The sequence below is a fragment of the Rhinolophus ferrumequinum genome, chromosome 10, assembly GCF_004115265.2.
Source record: "Rhinolophus ferrumequinum isolate MPI-CBG mRhiFer1 chromosome 10, mRhiFer1_v1.p, whole genome shotgun sequence".
In the NCBI taxonomy this organism is placed as follows: Eukaryota; Metazoa; Chordata; class Mammalia; order Chiroptera; family Rhinolophidae; genus Rhinolophus; species Rhinolophus ferrumequinum.
The window spans coordinates 88980189-89000938 of record NC_046293.1 but is presented as its reverse complement, the minus strand read 5'-3'; the positions used below and the strand labels follow the sequence as shown (position 1 = coordinate 89000938).

At 39.3% G+C, this 20750-nt stretch overlaps 1 protein-coding gene and 1 pseudogene across 16 annotated transcripts in view; one reads left to right on the top strand and one right to left on the bottom strand.

Annotated features, from left to right (window-relative positions):
* Positions 1-10570, bottom strand: part of ERC1 (ELKS/RAB6-interacting/CAST family member 1) — a 484493-nt gene extending 473923 nt beyond the window's left edge. For 15 of the 16 annotated variants that reach the window (XM_033116427.1, XM_033116435.1, XM_033116434.1 and 12 more), the window contains exon 1: positions 10311-10570. The gene's annotated coding sequence lies outside the window, so the exon portion shown is untranslated. The remainder of the gene's footprint in view (positions 1-10310) is intronic. The other variant, XM_033116428.1, reaches the window with a different exon arrangement.
* Positions 10571-18532: 7962 nt separating this feature from the next.
* On the top strand, positions 18533-18896 carry LOC117028871 (V-type proton ATPase subunit G 1-like; annotated as a pseudogene).
* Positions 18897-20750: the final 1854 nt, after the last annotated feature.

Genomic DNA, 20750 nt, shown 5'->3' with positions numbered 1-20750 from the left:
CTTTTCTTTTTTTTTTTCTTAATGGTTTCTTTTGAAAAGCAAAACTTTTTAATTTTGATAAAGGCCAATTTATCAATTCTTTTTATGAGTCATGCTTTGGTATCTTATCTAAGAAACACTTTCCTACTCCAAGATCACAAAGATTTTCTCCAATGAGGTAAGGTTTGAGGTTTTGGGGGGTGTTGCACAGTGATACCTACTTGTTGTATTACCTTTTGTTGAAAGGACTATCCTTTTATCCACTGATTTACCTGGGCACCTCTGCTGAAAAATCAATTAACCATAAATGTGTGAGTTTATGTCTGGACACTGTTCTGTTCCACTGATGCATCTATCTATCCCTATGCTAATACCACACTGTCTGGATTACGGACCACGATAGTCATTGATAGATACTGACAGACACTGAATGCCAAAAAGACATTCTTGGAAAAAAACCAAGGCAGGAGCACTTACTCTACCAGGTACTAATACTGTGTTTCCCTGAAAACAAGACCTAGCCGAACAATCAGTTCTAATGTGTCTTTTGGAGCAAAAATTAATATAAGACCTGGTCTTATATTTTATATTATATTATATTGTATTATATTATTATATATTATAAACACCCAGTCTTACAGTAAAATAAGACCGGGTCTTACATTAATTTTTGCTCCAGAAGATGCATTAGAGCTGATTGTCTGGCTAGGTCTGATTTTCGGGGAACCACTGTACCTGGTATTAAGACATAAAACCACTAACCATAAAGGAAAAAAATAATTAGACTACACTAAAATTAAAGTCCTGTTCTTCAATCACTAAGAGAGCAAAAGGGCAAGCCACAAAGTAGTGGAAATATTTGCAACACAAATAACCAATGAAGTGCTCATATCCAAAATACGTAAGTAACTCCTATAAATTAATTAGAACAAGACACTCAAACAGAAAATTAAGCAATATACGACCCGGTCTTATATTACAGTATATGAGTATATGAGACCATATATTACAGTATATGAGACCGGGTCTTATATTATTATAAAAGAAGACAAGGCCTTATGTTATGTAAGACCCGGTCTTACTGTAAAATAAGACCGGGTCTTATATTAATTTTTGCTCCCAAAAACGTATTAGAGCTAATTGTCCAGCTAGGTCTTATTTTCAGGGAAACACACTATGCATACTATACTCTATGCCCAGCACTTTCACTCCTGGCTATACAGGCATCACTCCTGGCTATATATGGCAAGCCACAAAGTAGTGGAAATACATGAACCAAAAGACTGTACAAGAATGATCACAGCAGCATAATTCATAGCGCCTCAAAATTGGAAACAACCAAAACAGCCATTATTAATATAATGGATAAATTGTGGTGCATTTAAACAATGGAATACCACATGGAAATGAAAATGAACTACAGCTACACACAACAAATCTAAATTTCACAAGATGTTAAGTCAAAGAAGCCAGACTAAAAGAATGTAATAAAATGATTCCATGTTTATAAAGTTGAAAAACAGCCTAAACTAAACTATAGGTTTATATAAAGAAAAGCGAGAACATGATTCCCATGAAAGTGAGGACAATAGCTACCTTTACAGGGGAAGGAATAGGAGTGATTGAGAAGGGGCGAAGGAAGTTTCTGGAATGCTGGCAAGGCCCTAGTATTTGACCTAGGTGATGGTATACAAGTGTTTGTTTCTTAAGTTGTTAAGCTATACATTCGTTTTATATACTTTTCTATTATGTGTTTTACATTCAAGAAAGGCTTCAAGGAGGAATTCGCTCAATCAGTAAGTTTTATTCCCACAATAAAATTATGTTTGAGATCCAAGCTTTTATTTCTTGAAATATTTTCACAGTTTCAGAGATGTATAACTGAAGTCCAGACAATTTTTTTCCATTAGTTATCTAATTTCCATACCAAGGGCTTTCAAATGATAAAGAAAAATAAAATAAGGGAAAAAATGAAAATAATATATATATATAAAGAGGCTATCAGATGAAAACCATTGTCTATTCATCATATATCACAGCATAATAAAGTTAAAAGAAATACAAGGTTTAGTGCCATACGGATGTTGGGTGATGATGTGTTAACGAAGGTTCATCCATTATAATAAATGCCTCTCTACTGGGGGTGCTGATAACGGGGAGGCCACGCACGTGCGGGGGCTGGGGGCCTATGGGAAATTTCCATTCCTTCCACTCAATTTTGCTGTGAACCCAAAAATGCTCTAAAAAAGTATTTTATTTTTTTTTTAAAAAAGGCATTGAAGAGTTGATACATCTCTAAAGCACAGCTCTGATAATGTGTCTCCTAAACAAAAAGCTTTCATAGCTACCAACACAGTATCTCAAAATCGGAAAGAACCTTAAAAATCACCTAGCAATCGCCTCATTCAACACTTTGAACGCAACAGGAGAGGCACTACCTCATAAAAACATTCACACCATCACTGGACAATGATTTAAAAACTAACAAAGAATAGTAAAATGAAAGGTGGAACAGAGGAAGAAATCAAGAACACAACATATATTTCTGACTTGAGCAAATGGTAGTGTTATTTATGAATCAAGGAATACCAGAAAGGAGCAGGAATCACATTTAGTTTTGGATGAGCTGAGTTTAAGGGACATCCAAATGGAAATACTGAGTAACAACAGTCCTTAGACTTAGGAGAGAGATAAAAGCTGAACACAGAAAAATGTATACTCAGCATGCAGATGAAAAATCAATTAGGAGATAAGATCACCCACAGAAAATCAAACATTTAATGAATGGGTAGAGAAAGATTCAACAAAGGTAACTGACAAAGATAGCCCAGAGAACCAGGAAGAAAAACAGAAGCATGATCTGAAGACTCCAAAAGAAGTGGGAGTTTTACCAAGGAAGGAGAAATTGTCGAATGCTGCTTCGGTGGGCATTCTTAAAAATGGCTCTGAATGATCTCTGCCTCCTATTCATGCTCTTGTGGGATGCCCCCACCACCCCTGCACGTGTGGACCTAGTGACTCCCTTCCAATGAACAGAATACAGAAAAGTAATAGAATGTCACTCCCATTTAGGTTACAAAAACACTCTGGTTAATATCTCCCCTCCCCTCCTCTTCCAGAGCTCTCAACCTAGAAGCAAGGTGCCATGCTGCTAGTAATCACATGCAGAGGCCCAAATGGCAGAGACTGATGTCTCCAGCAAACAACCAACAAGGACCTCACGCCTGCCCACAGCCACAAGAGTGAGCTTGGAAGCAGACACACCCCCACCCCCAGCCAGCTTTGAGATGACTGAAGTCCTAGTCAACGTTTGATTGCAGCCTATGATTGACCCTGAATCAGACACACCACACCCAGATGTCTGACCCACAGAAACTGTGAAACAATAAATGTTTGCTGTCTATAGCAATAGACAACCAGTACAGCTGCTAAGAGGTTAAATAAAAGGACAGAAAAATAGCCATTGGCTTTAAAGACTTTAGTAACCCCACCAAAACAATTTTCAATGAAATTGTGCAGACAGAAATAGGTTGAGAAGAAAATCGCAGGTGAAGAAATGGAAACACATAGCAAATGCAGACAATTCTTTCAAAAAACTTTGGCTGTAAAACAGAGCAGCTGACAAAGTATGAAGCTGGAGAAGAATTTTTGGTTAAGATGAGAGAGACTTTTTAAAGTTTAAGTGATGACAGTAAGAAGCCAATAAGGTGGAAAACTACACTCTCAAGGAACTTCATTCCATTATCAAGAAATGCCTTTAGAAGTTCTCACTACCTCTCTGCTTTAACTGAAAACTGGCTTTCCCAGGGCACCGCTTTCCATGCAGGGCTATCTTTTTTTTTCCTCTTTTTTTTTTTTTACACTTGATCTTAGCCAAAAGGCCGAGAAGCGATCCTTTTTTTTTTTTTTAATTTTTACTTAAAGGAAATTTATGGAAATGAAGATTTATCTACAAGGATATTCAGTTCAGCATATAATGGCAAAAAATTGAAAACAGTAGGTGGATGGTAAAATTAATGGCAGATAGATGGTCATAACATAAAATACTGTTAACAATGATGTAGGTATGTATATATACACAGAAACATGTTCACAACATAACAAGTTTAAAAAATGAAGAACGAGTCAGTAACATAAGAATATACACCATGCATTACCATTTTTTAAAATTTTTTATTAGGTTCAGGTGTACAAAACAAAATGATTAGACATTTACACCCCTCACAAAGTGAGAACAAGTCTACTACCCATCTGATACCGCACACAGCTATTACAGTTCCATTGACTATATTCCCTATGCTGTCCTTTACATCCCGCGACTATATTTTTTTTAATTACAGTTGACATTCAGTATTATTTTATATTAGTTTCTGCTGTACAGTGCAGTGGGTAGGCTTATATAATTTATGAAGCCATCCCCCCATAAGTCTAGTACCCATCTGATGCCATACATAGCTTTTACAACATTATTGACTATATTCCCCATACTGTATTTCACATCCCCATGACTATTTTGTGACTGCCAATTTGTCACAAATTCCTAATCCTCCACATTTCTTACCCACCCCACCCACCCCTCTCCCATCTAGCTACCATCAGTCAGACTAAGACAAATACCATATGATCTCACATATATGTGGAATCTAAAGAACAGAATAATTAAGCAAACAAAACAGATATAGACTTATAGATACAGAGAACAAACTGATGGTTCCATGTAGCCCTTTCAAGTAGAGACTATTACGTCTCTCATACTCCACACCCAATGTTGGAAAAAGACGTTGGAAGCCTTCTTTCTTCCAGTGCCAGCTCCAGACCATTATTCCTGAACCTCAGGTAAAGTCCTTGTTACTCTGATTCTCACGCGTTGCTTACCTCTGCCTCTTTCCTCTGAGCTAATAAGCCCCTGGGCATCCTCCAAGCTCAGTAAGGACATGCTGGCAACTAGTTCACACTGTCACTTCTGAGTCATTTACACACGCATGAGTCATCTAACACCCATTCCTCAAACCCATCATCCTCAGTAAGCGCCTCTCTAACTCTGGGTACAACCATTTACAACCAGTTGTGAATTCACTCAGTTGTATTATTATCCATTTATTCATCAAATATTTAGTAAGTACCTATTATTTGCTCAGTAGGGAACACATGACATATAGTCCCTGTTCTCATGAAATCTAGGACATTTTTTTTTTTTCACATTTTCCACAAAGACAGCATGAAAAGATCTAGCTGAAGTCTGGATACATTACAATTACTACATTTCCTTTATCAGTCTAGGAACCACGTTAATTCTAGGAAACTAGAATTACTGTCTGATGTGACCCAGTGAATCCATGCTTTATCTAGTGCTCATTATTTCCCTTGAGAAGACTTCTAAAACCTTTTAAATAACCTATTCTAAAATATTGCCAGAGTTCAATATTAGATTCACCAATCTATAAATGTATAACCGCACTGCCCAACACAGTAGCCACTAGTCACAATGGCTATTTAAATTAATTTTAGTAAAATAAGCAGTTTCTCAGTCACACTAGCCACATTTCAAGTTCGATATGCACATGCGAATGTAGCTACCGCAACAGATGGTGAGGATACAGAACATTTCCATCATCACAGAAAGTTCTATTGGACAGCGCTGCTGACATTTTTGGTATTCACTTCTGGCTTCCCAGAAGAAACTTAAAACAATAGGTGTCATTTTCCAGTCTCCTGAGAACTCTCAGTGACTCCACAAGAAGTGCCATACATCAGACATCATCCCCATCACCATAATCACTATCACCCCCACCGATTATCATCATAAGAGCAGTTGAGTTTTATTGAGAACTTACTATATTACAAGCACTTTATTACAAGGTTTGGATTTTCTCCTTTCTTCTTCACATCAATCACATGAAATAAGACTCTTATTCCCATTTTATAGATAAAAAGCTAACTGAGTTTTAGACAATAAAGTAACTCACTCAAAATTATACAGCTAAGAAGTGACAGCAATCCATAGAGTTTAAGCAAATTAATAATGAGTTTGCCTTTTAAGACAACACATTTTTTTAACAAAAAGGAGTGATACCAATACCTCACACTGGCCCTCAACATTCTAAACTGCTTTCAGATCCCCCAATTTACCCTACAGCTTTCTTGCCTTAGTGTTCTGCATACCCTGTTACCTGGCTTGCATCCTTTTCATTTGGTCAAATCCTACTTATCCTTAAGATCTTATCTTAGATCTTCCCACAACCCAGTTTAGGGATCCATCCTGAGCTGATGTAGAACGCTGTATGTCACCAACTGAAGGCCACAAGACCACTGTTAACTTTTCCTCTTCTCCCACTAGCATGAAAGTCCTTAAGAATAAGAGACCCTGTCCCTTATTTATCATGGAGTTCATCTCGCCTAGCACAGGACTAGGAACACAAAAGGTACTCAATAAATATTTGATAAATGAAGGAATAATGGAAACAAGATACTTAGATATTTAAATCACTTCATTTAAGTATTCATTTAACTATGTAAAATATTATCTAATTTGACTTTTACACAAACCGATACTTCTATTCAATCACAGAATGTTAAAAGTATACACTAAGTTGGTAAGTAACAAGTATTTCAAAAACATTTTTCCCACATAATATGCAAAACAATACTTATACCCCAAAGGTTGGGGTGACTGCTAATGGGTTTGGAGCTGCTGTTTGGGGTGATAAAAATGTTCTAAAATTGACTGTTATGATGGCAGCACAAAAAAAAAATTGAATTCTACAATTTAAATGGATGAACTATATGGTATGTGAATTATCTGTTATAAAACAGAGGTCTGCAGGTAGCTACACTGAAATTATGAAAACTATTAAGCCTGCAAAGAAAACTACCTAGAAGATAAAATACTTGTTATATTCATGCAATCCTAAGATAGCTAAATGCCCTATTATTGCACCAAATTTCACTGGTTAGAAAAAACAATAAACTGGAAACAGTAGTTGCCTTCAGGAATAATTAGACGGGACAGGAAAGACTTTTCCCTGTGTACTTATTTATACCTTCTAATTTCGTACCTGTTATTACTTTAAAGTATACATAAGATTAATAATAAAAATCAAGTATACGTGGGCCAGCCCGGTGGCGCAGGCAGTTGGAGCTCCGTGCTCCTAACACGGAAGGCTGCCAGTTCGATTCCCACATGGGCCAGTGGGCTTTCAACCACAAGGCTGCCGGTTTGACTCGACTCCCGCAAGGGATGGTGGGCTCCGCCCCCTGCAACTAACAACGGCAACTGGACCTGGAGCTGAGCTGCACCCTCCACAACTAAGATTGAAAGGACAACAACTTGACTTGGAAAAAGTCCTGGAAGTACACACTGTTCCCCAATAAAGTCCTGTTCCCCTTCCCCAATGAAATCTTCAAAAAATAAATATATGTAAATCATCTCTCTCCTTAATGCAATACAAGTAACACTCCCAGGTTACCTATTTTGTTCTGAAAAGAATAAGTAAAATAAAAATTTTAAATATATCAATCCAGGAACATCTCTCATTTCACACTAAAAAGCATTTTGTTATTTCTCTGTTATTAGACATTATAATCAAGTGGATTTCTCTTTTACCCTATACTCTGACACATCTTTAAACAATGACACAGTTGATCATTCCCTCCTCCTTGAAAACTTTCTTTCCTTCCCTTCTAATAAATCACACTCCCTTGGTTTTCCTAACTTAATGTCTCTTGTCTGTCTCCTTTGCTAGATTCTTCTTCATTTCCCCAGAAGATACCTAGAAGGCAAGCTCCAGGAAGGCAGGGATTTTGGTCAGCTTTGTTCACTACTGTATCCCCCAAGAGCCAAAAAAGCACCCAGAACCATACTCAATAAATTAACTGTTGAATGAATAAATGAATGAATCAGTGTCGCAAGACTCAGATATTGAAGAGCCACAAAAGTAAATTATATTCCACACAATCTGTATGCTGTTTACTTTATTACATTATATTTTTCTAAAAATTGATAATCAATGTACTGATTATTTGATTAATCAAAATAGTTCACTCCCTGTTCTCCATTAATGTTTTTGATCCAGTATATGCAAAATGCACATTTAACAGCTCTTATACTACTTCTAAAACCATAAACATAGTGAGAAAAAGAACAGCTGTTGCTATTAGAACCTTTATTTTTACTGTTTCCAGTATTAATGTTGAATTAACAGACTCACATACTTATCTGACTTTAGTAATGAAAAAAAAAAAAAAAGAACACCTCAGCAGACTCAACAAGGATATCACAGTAATGACCAGCAAATGGTATTTCTTGAAAAAATGTAGTTGTTGTTCTTTTCAGGCACAAGAAATTCGAAAGAGAAACAGGTCATTTCTACTTCACACTTTCCCCAAATTACATGATTTCCTTCCTGCAAGAAGAATCACATCTCACAGTCAGCCATGCAAATGTCATTTTGGCAATACAGTTTCACCCAAAATCTCAGTTTGCATTTGTCCCCATGTGTACCCAATTAAATCAAAGTATAATTTAAAACCCAAAACTAGATATGTGAATTTTAATTTTTCCTTCTAAGTAACTAATGCAAAATCAAAACAATGCAGCGTACCAACTTATAATCTGATCTTTCTGAATAGTTAATTAAATCGTTTATTTATAACTACAAATAGGACCACGCCCTTTTTATCTTAATAGCTTTTATATCATCTGTTTCCTATAAGTCTCTTCAAGCAGAAGTATCTGCTAGAAGATAATGGTCTGCTCACTAAGTAGGCATGTTAAAAAAGGCAATGATCTGCAACTACTGACACTGACATCTGTATATTTCTCTCTTGGGTTACCGGAAAGCACTTCTCTGGCTATTTTCCCAAATTAATTGAGTAAGCCTTGGGAAAGTCACTGCTGAAATTCCACTTCATGACGGTTTCTCTTCCTCCATAAATGAATTATTGAGAGTCATGCCTACTTCATCCATTACATAATACATGTCCATCACAGCACCTGTTTCCGAGCAAGAACTAGTTTACATGACACTGATAGGTAAGGTCAGTGAATACTGTAATCTAATAGGGAGCAGGAATCCAGAAAAAAAGATTCTGATTTAATGTGCTAAGTTATGAAACACTGATGTGAAGAACACTAAACACTGTTTACTCTTAGTAACATCTCCCTATGAAGTGACAGGCACATGCCCCCAAAATGTTGTTAAGGAGCATTTTAAAAGTACTTGACTCCAAGAACATTACTCAGAAATTGAGAGGTCTACCAAAAAGTAAACTATTCCACTTTCTTTTTAAAGTGCCTAATAAAGACATCTGCAATTGAGAAATAAAAATAATCAATAATTTTGTTGAACACAAAACGTCTAAATGTCAAGGTCCATCCACTGAAAAACGAGCTGTAAAAGACAGTTGTGCTTTAAAACATTTAAGCACTTTTCATATAATTAGCTCCAAAAGACCTATTCCAAATTGTTCATTTTATCCATCCCAAGCAAGTCAACCACAAGCACAACCACCTCCAACTATTACTCAGAAATGTGTCTTCCAAAGCAACCGATTCTCAGGCCTGCTCTTAAGGGGCCCGGATAAGAGCTTGTAAATTAAGTGGTAAAAAGAGATCTTTTGGACACAGAAAAAAGACTGGAAGATAACACCTGAAGGACCTATTTCCCTGAACGAAGTTGTCTTAACCCAAGATCTCACTCTTCTTGAAGGCTAAAACTTCAAATCCATCCACACTCACAATTTACCCACCCTGAGCCAAAAGCAGGGATTCTCTTCCCTCCCCGACAGACCCACTCAAACCGCCAGGAGGAAAAAAAAGAAAAATAACCAAAACCCTAAAGTAGAAATGTGAAACCTAGTGCAACAGCTTCTCCACTGCCTCCGAGGCAACATCCACAGCTCATCTCCCTCTTGAAACACAACCCTTCACCTCCTACCGGTATCTTACCATTTCCCAGATGGGAATAAAAAAGAATCCTCATCTCTTTCAACATTTTACATCAGTCACCCAAATCCACAGATCCACCCTGACTGCACCCCCACCTCCTCACGGCTCCCCAATTCCTCCATCTCGCCACTACCTCGCCCGCAACATCACGCCTCATCAACCTCCCACCCTCCGTTTCCCCAACGCCGGGAACCCCATTCTCCCACCTCCCGCCCGGGGTTACCCACGTCCAACGCCTCAGCTCCCGCCCAATCCCCGACCTCCACTGGGTGGAGCCCGCCGGTGGGCTGGGTGGACTCGGGTGGGCTGGGGTGGGGCCCGCCCCTCCCCGACTTCCCCATCCCCCCGGCGGCGACACGAGGGGGAGGGGGTCCCGAAGCCTCACCTACAGCTCCGCCCCTCCCCGGGGGCGCGCTGCCCTGCCCTAGCCAGGGCCGGGAGGAAGAAGCAGGGTACGAAAAGGCAAAAAAGCCTCGGCCAGCGACAGGCGGGAAGCTCTAGGTCCCGCCTGACTTCCGACCTGCCGCCACCGCGGCCGTCTCACCCTCTTCAGGGCTGCTGTTGCTGCTGATGCCGCCCGGGCGCCGCCACCGCCGCCAATGCCGCCACCACCACTACAGCCGCCGCCGCCGCCGCCACAGTACGGCCCGGGCGCCCGCTGACGTCACCTCGCCCCGCCCCCTGCGCGAGACACCTAGCCCCGCCCCAGGCCCCGGCCGGGAGACGCCGTGAGCTCCGCCTCGCTTCCCCGCGCCCTCCCGCGAGCGCGACTCGGCGGCCCCCAGGCCTCCGGCGCCTTCCAGGGAAAGGCGGGTTATGGGTTTGGAAGCGGGGGTGACTCAGGCTCCAGCGGGGACTCCGCGCTGAAGCTAAGTAACGGGCACTGGGCGTCTACACACGTACACACCCCCACACGCGGCCCCTGCGGCCACGGGAGGTGAGATTCCGAGCCAGCTCTGGAAAGCGGCTGTAGGTGGGAGCGAGGAAAGACGGCGTTTGTCTCCTTCTGCTTGCCGTAGGAAGTGGACCGGCCGGGCCCAAAGAGCAGAATCGTCGCCTTCCCAAACCTTATAATCGCCCCACCCCCTCCTTGGCGGGGCCGTTACACAAACCCCGGGACCGCCGCCACCTCGGTGGGGAGCAGGGCTAAGGACCGGCAGTACGTTCCCGGCTGCGCTCCCGCGGCCCAGTGAGCACCCTTTGTCCGGGGAACTTGGATTTCCCCCCACACTTCGCTTTTGCGAAATGTGGCAACTGAAGGTAATAGTGTGACCTGAGACACCCGGGGCTGTCCACACGGCCCTAGGGAAAGAACTTAGGTGTCTCCGAAAACCCACGCCAGTGTGGATCGTATTCCTGTAGTGATTAGAACGGGAGAGAAGAGCGTGGGCGGAAATTAATGTCCACATTCGGTCCCTGCGATGTGCCAAGTACTGTGCTAGGTTGTCTTGTTCAGTCCTCACGACAGCGATGCGAGTCTGCCAGGCAACTGGTAACCTTATTTCGGGCAACCCAATTTTCCTGTACTGAATCGCAGTCGGGTTTCTTTTGTCGGAGCCAAAATTAGTGGACTGAATCCAGTAATTTAAAGATGTGGGTAAGCTATCTCTAAAGAGTGTAAGAGTGATGTGAATTATATTTATTCCCAGGCTTCTAGTGTTTATTAAAATAATTTAAAATGCCCTTGAAAGGAGTTGAATCATCATTTTACTTTACTTACTCGCCACCACCACAATTAACCAGCTTACAGTATGTCATTGATGCCACTAACATTTTCCCGGCTCTCCTCAGTATTCACATTCATTCATTCTCCAAATTCTCCTCTTTCGTCCTGAGCAGGCTGTCTAATTGTTCCCTCAGGATCACCACACACTTGGATTATTACAGATCCCGTCCTGCTGTATAGTCGCCCCCTTCAGTACGTTCAACACATGGCTACCAATTGTTAGACTGTGCTGCCAGCGAAGACTATATAGCTGCCAAATTAGCATCCTAAAATTTCATTTTCTTGGACATCTGGCTATTGACCGAGGAAAAGCCATCCTTCTTTGACTGTTTTTCAAGATCTTTCTCGTCTGACTGCTGATCTACTCATCTTGTTAATCCCTAGCAGTGTGGTGAGGAAAAAGAAAAGTAGTCATCTTTCTAGTTTCCACTTTCCACTCTCAAATTCTGCCTCTCTCTACTTGTGTGAGGGTGGGAAAATCACTTTACTGCTGGGTCCTGCTTTTCTTAACTGTAAAATGAGGTGTGAACTAGATGTCTGAGATCCATCATATCTCTGAAATGTGTGGTTCTGGAGAGTTAAGATGCAAAAGCACTAAGTTATGCATACATAGGGAAACTGTCAATATCACAGACTCAGAGATATTTTGTTTTTATTTTTGGTTTTGTTGTTTTTCTTTTACAATTCCACTGGTTGTTTTTTCTTATTTCCTACTCTGCCCCAAATACCTTCTTAAAACCTACATTTAGGATTTGTTTATTAAAGCCGGCTAACAGCATTCATTGCGTCGTCTTCCTGAGACCTCATTAAAATGCTAATAAAGGAATAAAAAATTATACAAGCCCATACAAAATAGAAAATGGGAAGAGAGCCCCATAATTTTTTTTTTAATTTTACACACAGAAAGTGAGTGCAGTCTGACTAAACAAAATGGAAGAAACTGTAATGTGGAATAGGTGCATGGGGTGCTGTGGAAGGGGGCCTATCTGCCAGAGTTACTGATTTAGAGAGACTGAAATTTGGAGACATAAGACAGAAAGCAATAGTAAAAAGCAGGGCTGAAAACAGGGAGACTAGGGGTCTGTATGTAGGACAACACGACCCTCCCTGTATCTCAGATACAACAGCTAGGCATTTATCCCAGCCTAAAAATCAAGAGTTTTTATAATCCCTGGGGAGGATTGGGCAGCTATTTAAGCATTTAATGACTAAGAATAAAGCATTCTTCGTTCTGGAACAATGGCTCATTTCCTACTTACTCACCCTAGAGTGAAGTTGTGCAAGTTGGCAAGACCCTACTAAGTTCACAAGGTGCCTAATCAGCATTCCAACTACCTCATCTGAAATAGGAACAGACAACCCAGGATTATTAGTTATTTAAGGAAAATCTCCAGCTTGCGGGGAGGGGGTGAAGATAAACACAATGTGACCATAGAGGAAACAAACTTCAGAGAACTTAAAAAAAACTAATTAGTATGCTCATACATGTTTACTACACCTATGAAACAAGAATAGTATACTCAGATGAAGTAACAATCCAAAAATAAAAAGTAAGTCTTGAAATTAGAAATAAGAAATTGCCAAAATTATAAATTTACCTGAAGTATTAAAAGACAAAGTCAATGAAATTTTAAAGAAAATAGAAGAAATATGCAATTTCAATTTATTTTAATATGAAATTTATATATGTATTATATATTAACATACACAGTATATTAAATTCATATTAAAGAAAATAGAAGAAATATGAAATTGCAAGAGAAAATTTAAGAGAAATAGTTTCTTTTGTAGGACTGATACTACAAAAGAAAAACAAAGTAAACAAATGACAGAAAATCACCCCAAAAATAATGGAAGAAAACTTCCCAGAGCTGAAAACATCTGCCTGTACAGAGCAAAAACAAAGAAAAAAACAACCTTGTGAAATGTTATAACTAAAGATTAAGAGACAATCCTAAATTTCCAAAGAGGGGAAAAAAAAGCAACCCATGAAAGACCAAGAATCAAGCTGGAATCAGAAATCTTAGCAGCGCTAGATATGAGACGATAACAAACAAAGACTTTAAAGTTTCTGAGGGAAATATTTCTTGAACTTCAAATTCTTAGGGAAAAAATTTTTTTTAACTCTATTCCTGCTGAGTTATCATTAAGTAAAAGAGCAGAACGAAAACATTTTCAGATATGCAGGGACTCATGAACTCCCACATAACCCTTTTTAAAAGATTTACTTCGGGGGCGACCGGTTGGTTAGAGCGCCAGCTCTCAACAACAAGGTTGCCAGTTCAATTCCCACATGGGATGGTGGGCTGCGCCCCCTGCAACTAAAGATTGAAACCGGCAACTGTACTTGGAGCTGAGCTACGCCCTCCACAACTAGATTGAAGGACAACTTGGAGCTGATGGGCCATGGAGAAACACGCTGTCTCCCAATATTCCCCAATAAAATTTATTTTTAAAAAAAGATTTACTTGAAGATGTGATCAAGCAAAATGTAAAAAATAGTGTATCTGACAACATCATATCCAGGAATCACAGCATCAAATTCAGGAAATACCAAGTCCTAGGCTAGATTGGAATGGAAGGATAGGAGTTCTGGAAGAGAAATCTGAAAAAGAAGAATATGACTGAAGAATTAATTACTATGATAGACAGCTTAAAGAATGGTGTTTTTTGGTATTCAGCTTTTTTATTTATTTATTTATTTATTTATTTATTTATTTTTATTTTTTAAAGATTTTATTGAGGAAGGGGAATAGGACTTTATTGGGGAACAGTGCGTACTTCCAGGACTTTTTCCAAGTCAAGTTGTTGTCCTTTCAATGATAGTTGTGGAGGGCGCAGCTCAGCCCCAGGTCCAGTTGCTGTTGCTAGTTGCAGGGGGCGCGGCCCCACCATCCCTTGCGGGAGTCGAACTTGCAACCTTGTGGTTGAGAGGATGCACTCCAACCAGCTGAGCCATCCGGGAGCTCGGCGGCAGCTCAGCTCAAGGTGCCGTGTTCAATCTTAGTTGCAGGGGGCACAGCCCACCATCCCTTTTGGGAGTCGAGGAATCGAACCGGCAACCTTGTGGTTGAGAGCCCACTGGCCCATGTGGAAATCCAACCGGCAGCCTTCTGCATTAGGAGCACGGAGCTCCAATCGCTGGAGCCACCGGGCCGGCCCCTGGTATTCAGCTTTTAGAGCCAACCTATTAATAAATTATAATATTCCTATAACTAAGGCATAGTTTATAAATTATACCAGTGTTGACTATGTAACCTAACTCCTAAACACTAAGTCCATATTCTTCTCTTCACCCCCACTCCCCCAATCCCCACCCCTGGAAACTACCCTTCTACTTTCTGTTTCTAGGAATTTGGGAAGATGAAAAAGTTTCGGAGATGACTGCAGTGAAGATTGCAGTTCAATGTGGATATACTTACTGCCATACAATTGTACACTTAAAAATGGTTAGAATGGTAAATTTTATGTTATATATATTTATCACAATAAAAACATTTATTTTGTACTTCAAGGACCTTTTGGACTGAATTGTGTTCCTTCAAAATTCCATGCCCTTTCCCAAAGGACAGGTTCCGTGAACTTCCAGGCTGGTGAATACATGGAGGTGTGGGAAAAGTGTGCGTCTGGAGAGGGCATGGAAGCTCCATGCCCTTTTTCCGTACTTTGACCTGTGCATCTCTTCCATCTAGCTTTCCTGAGTTATGTCCTTTTATAGTAAACTAGTAATCTAATAAGCAAAATGTTTCTCTGAGTTCTGTGAGCTGCTCTAGCAAAGTAATTGAACCCAAGGAGGGAGTCATGGGAACTTCTGATTTACAGCCAGTCAATCAGAAGAGTTGGAGGGGATCCTTGAGCCTCCTATTAGTAGCCAGGTGGTCAGAAGCACTGGTAACAACCTGTGCCTTGGACTGGCATCTGAAGGGGAGTGGGCGGAGTGCAGTGTTGTGGGACAGAGCCCTTAGCTGTGGCATCTGATGCTATCTTTGGACAGATAGTGTCAGAATTGAGTTGAATTTGGGACACCCAGCTGGTGTCTGGAAAAATGCTCCTTGGTGGTGTGAGAAAACCTATCCCCCCTCCCCACTCGTAGGTATATACCCAAGAGAATTTTAAACATAGGTATACACACACACACACACACACACACACACACACACACAAATAACCCACAAAAATGTATATAAAAAGTTATGGCAGTGGAAACTAAATCATGAATAAGTTACCCCAAAATTCACAATTTTTAATAAATCGCTAGCTTGCAAGAAAATAAAGGAATTTTCCTCAAAGACTTTGGCTTATAAACAACAAATATTTGTTTCTCACTTAGTTGGAAATTGACAACTGGAGGAAGAGGCAGTCAGCTGCTGTGCTGTAGGTACAAGTCAAATTCAAGCCAGTTCCACCACATGTCTGGTATTCAAGGACTCAGTCTAAAGGAGCAGTAGCCACATAGGTTATATTTTCCTTATGGTGGAAGGCAAGCATACAAGAGAAGGAGGAAACAGTAAATAAAGGACAGAAATAAGCCACAGGAACTCATTTGAAGCCTCTGCTGAGATGTGTCATATGTCCTGTGTGCCCACATTGCATTAATCAAAACAAGTCCCATGTCCAGGTCCATCATAAGGGTGTGGGGACGTATACTCTTCTCATAGAATAATGGAGGGAAGGAAAAAACATGCCCTTACCTTTAAGAAAGCTTTCTAAAAATTGCACACACCATGTCTGCTTATATACCACACTCTAAGCTTAGTGCAGGATCATTCCTTGCTCAAGGGCAACTTGGAAATACAGCCTTTTACTGAGCACAGGTGCTCTCTTAAAATTAGTAAGTTCTGTTATTCAAATAAGAAGGAGAAAATGGCTATTGAGAGACAACTCCCAAACTCTGCCACAAACTTCTGAAAAAAAATACTGAAATTTAAAAACTTAATAGACACATTAGACGCATCTCAAGAACAAGTGAAGCAGAAGATTCAGCTGAAGAAACTACCTGGAATGCAGCACAGAGAGATGGGAAGATGAAAAAAAGACGTGGAGGATAGAAAAGGCAGTTTCCTAATTTAAATTTATTTAAAGTCCCAGAAGGAGAATTGAGAGAATGGAAGTGAGCTTGTATATTCATATAATGAGTGAGGACTTTATCCAAACGATAAAAGACATAACTCCAAAGATCAGGAATCACAAAGACTAATCAGCAAAATAAGTAAAAAGAAATTCATCAAATATATGGTGATGGAAGGAGAACTGACTCCGGGTGGTGAACACACAATGGGATTTATAGATGATGTAATGCAGAATTGTACACCTGAAATCTATGTAATTTTACTAACAATTGTTACCCCAATAAATTTAAAAAAAAAAATTCAACCTAGATACATTGTAGTAAAATTAAGAATAAAAAAGACAACATGTCTCTTTTTTTTTTTTTTTTTGACAACACATTTTAATATCAGTTGTATATTAGTTTCCTAGGACTGTCATAACAAAGTGTCACAAACTGGGAGGCTTAAAATGTATTGTCTCACAGTTCTGAAGGCAAGAAGTCCAGAATCAAGGTGTTCCTGGGGTCGCGCTCCCTCTGCCCCAGCAGAGGAGGATTCTTCTGTTTGTTCCCCGCATTCTTGTCATTCTCTGCTCGCAGTTGCAGCACTTCCTCATCTCTGTCATCTCTGTCATCATCGCGTGGCATTCTCAATTTGTGTATCTTTGTCTCTGTCTCTTTCCCTCTTCTTGTAAGGACACCATTCATATTGGATTAAGAGCCCACCTTCTCCAATATGACCTCATCTTAGTTAATTATATCTGTAATCACCCTACTTCAAAATAAAGTCACATTCTTAAGTAATGGGGGTTAGGGCTTTAACATATCTTTTTGAGGGAAACAATTCGACTCATAACATCAGACGAACGATCAGCTTACTTACAAAGGAATAGTAATTAGACTGACAGCAGACTTACTAACACACAACAGCCAGAAGACAGTAGAATAATATCTTCAAGTGCTAAGAGCAGATAACCGCCATCTTAGAATTGTGTACCCAGTAACACTATTTTATAAGATTAAGGACAAAATAAAGACTTTTGAAACAAACAAAAGCACAGGGTGTATTACCAGTTATCCTCATTAAAGGAAAATCTAAATGATACTTCAGAAGAGAAATAATCCTAGAAAAAGGTCTGAAAGACAGGAAGATGGTGATCAAAGAATTTAGTAAATATGTGGGGATATCTAAATATACAGTATTTGTTTACAACTCCCAAGAATGGGTTGAACAAGAAATAATAAGGCTGAATGACCCAATAACAAAGAAATTTGGTATTAAAAACTCTTCCACTAAAGTCACAGGGATGTAAACTACAACATAGTACTTTATATAGTCAATAATACTGTAATAACTATGTACTGTCAGACGGGTAATAGACTTATTGGAGTGATCACTTTGTGAGCTACATAAATGTCTAACCATGATGTTATTTTGTACACCTGAAACTAATATAATATTGTACGTCAACAGTAATTGAAAAATAAAATTTTTTAATTAAAAAAATAAAAAAACTCTTCCATTAAAGAAAAACCGAGAGGTTACACAGATCAGTTCTACAAAGTATTCAAGGAACAATTCATTTTAAACTTATTCCAACTCTTCCAGAGAATTTACCAAAAAAAAAAAAAAAAAAAAAAAAAAGAGTAAGAGAGAAGATGCTCCCACTCCAACTCATTTAGTGAAGTTAGTCAATATTGATGCCAAAGCCAGACAGGACAGGATAAGAACCTTAAATTATAGAGCAATCATACTCATAAAGAAAGATGCATGACCAACCCGGCAATTGAGCGGATTTAGGCTGCTCGCCTCGGCTTCGGAGTTATCGCCGCCATGGCCTGTCAGTCGCAGGGTATTCAGCAGCTACTGCACACCGAGAAGCAGGCCGCACAGAAGCTGTCCGAGGCCCGCAAGCGCCAAGAACCGAGAACAGAGGCTGAAGCAGGCCAAAGTAGAGGCTCAGGCTGAGATTGGACAGCACCGCCTACAGAGGGAGAAGGAGTTCAAGGCCAGGGAAGCTGTGGCTCTGAGATGGCACGGCAGGTACAGCATGGAAGTGGAGGAGGTCACCCAAGAGAAGATGACCATCCTCCAGACCTACTTCCAGCAGAACAGGGATGAAGGCCGGGATAACCGCTTGGCCTTTGTTGGCGACATCCGGTCAAAGATCCATGAACATTACCGCATAAATGCATAGGGGAAGAAGAAAGAAGCGCCTGTTCCATGGATTGGCATTTAGATGCCTCCATGGAATATGAAGCTTTAGCAAAGCTTGAGTTATCTTCTTGTGAAAGGCATTAAATTATTTCTGTTTATTATAGTAGGTCCTTTTGCTTTTTGGAGAACAGCAAATCTAGCTTCTTCGTACACACTTAGAGCTTGTCCAAAGATTTCATCTTTTTACTTTATATTTCTTAGAAATTTAAGGGTATATGTTGTCTGTTTTCCTATACCTTTTAGCTCAAGCAACATATGTATATCAATACTGACTTTTTCTTTCTTAGATGTAGTACAAAAACAAACTTTTAACAAAGAAAGGGATTAAATGGTTTTTTCCCCTAAAGCTTCCTTGAAGGTCAGGGGCTTTAGCTATGAAAAAGTAGTGAATAGTTATTTGTAACGTGTGTAAAGCAGCAGCCAGCCTTAAAACCGTCCTTTCTGGCTAAGGATTAGAACAATGAATACTAGTATAATTGTTTGGGCTGCTTCTAGTATCTCTTAATCTAAATTACTAGATAATAGGATTCAAAACTTGTTACTTGTTATTACTTGGTGTACTGATAATCATTTAAAAGTAAATGACTTTGTCGTGCAAAAAAAAGAAAGAAAGAAAGGTGCAAAATATTAAGTTACTAGCAAACCAAATATAACAATGTATTCAAAAGGTAGTATAATAATATACTGATATTGTAACTGAGTTGGGTTTACCCAGGTCTACAAATGTGATTTAATACTAGAAAATCAATCAATATAATTCACCACATTAACATATTAAATAAAAAGACATATTGATAGATGCACAAAACATATTTGATACAATTTAATTCCCATTTATGATAAAAATTCTTAGCAAAACAATTACAGAGAAGAATGTTTATAAAAAGTGATTTTTTAAATACCGATAGAAAACATTATATTTAGTGGAAAAACATTAAAATGCATGAAAACATTCTCTTTAAAATCAGGAACAACTAGGGGTGGCTAGTTAGCTCAGTTGGTTAGAGGGAGGTGCTAATAACACCCAGTTTGCCGGTTCAGTTCCTGGATGGTCCGCTGTGAGCTGCGCCCTCCTTAAAAGAAAAAGGAAAAATAGGGAACCACTGTGCACAGCGGGACAGTCATGTGAAGAGGCAGCAAGAGGACATACACCTGCAAGCCAAGGAAAGAGGCCTCAGGGGAAACCAACACTGTCGACACCTTGGTTTTGGACTTCTAGCCTCCAGAACTACGAGGAAATAAAGTGTTATTGTTCATACACACACACATACATACTAAAATCAAGAACAAGACAAAACCATTATTGTCCATGTCTTTCACATTCTATCATTGTCCTAACAAGCAAATTAATACAGGAAAAGAAATATGGAAGAGACAAAAAGAAAAAGACAAAAATTATTATTCACAAATAATATGATTGTTACCTTTAGGGTTTTCTACATAAAAGAATTGAAAGACTAAACATTAGTCTAAAGAAATAATTTAGTAATGTACCTTGGTACAAAATAAATATACAAAAAACAAGCATATGCTACACCCTGGTTAGAGAATGTAATCTTAAAAAAGATAACCAGAGAAAAAATGTATATAAATGACCCATAAACATATGATAAAAATGCTCTACTTCACTTATGATAAAAGACATGAAAAATACAATGAAATATCATCTCTCATCACATTGGCAAAAATTCAAAAGCTTCACAGTACACTGACGGTGAAGTAATAAGGAAAAAGTCACTCTCATATGTTGAGAATATAAAACAGTGCAACTCCTCTAAAGACTTATTAGGCATTACCTAACAAAACTACATAAGCATGTACCCTTTGACTCAGC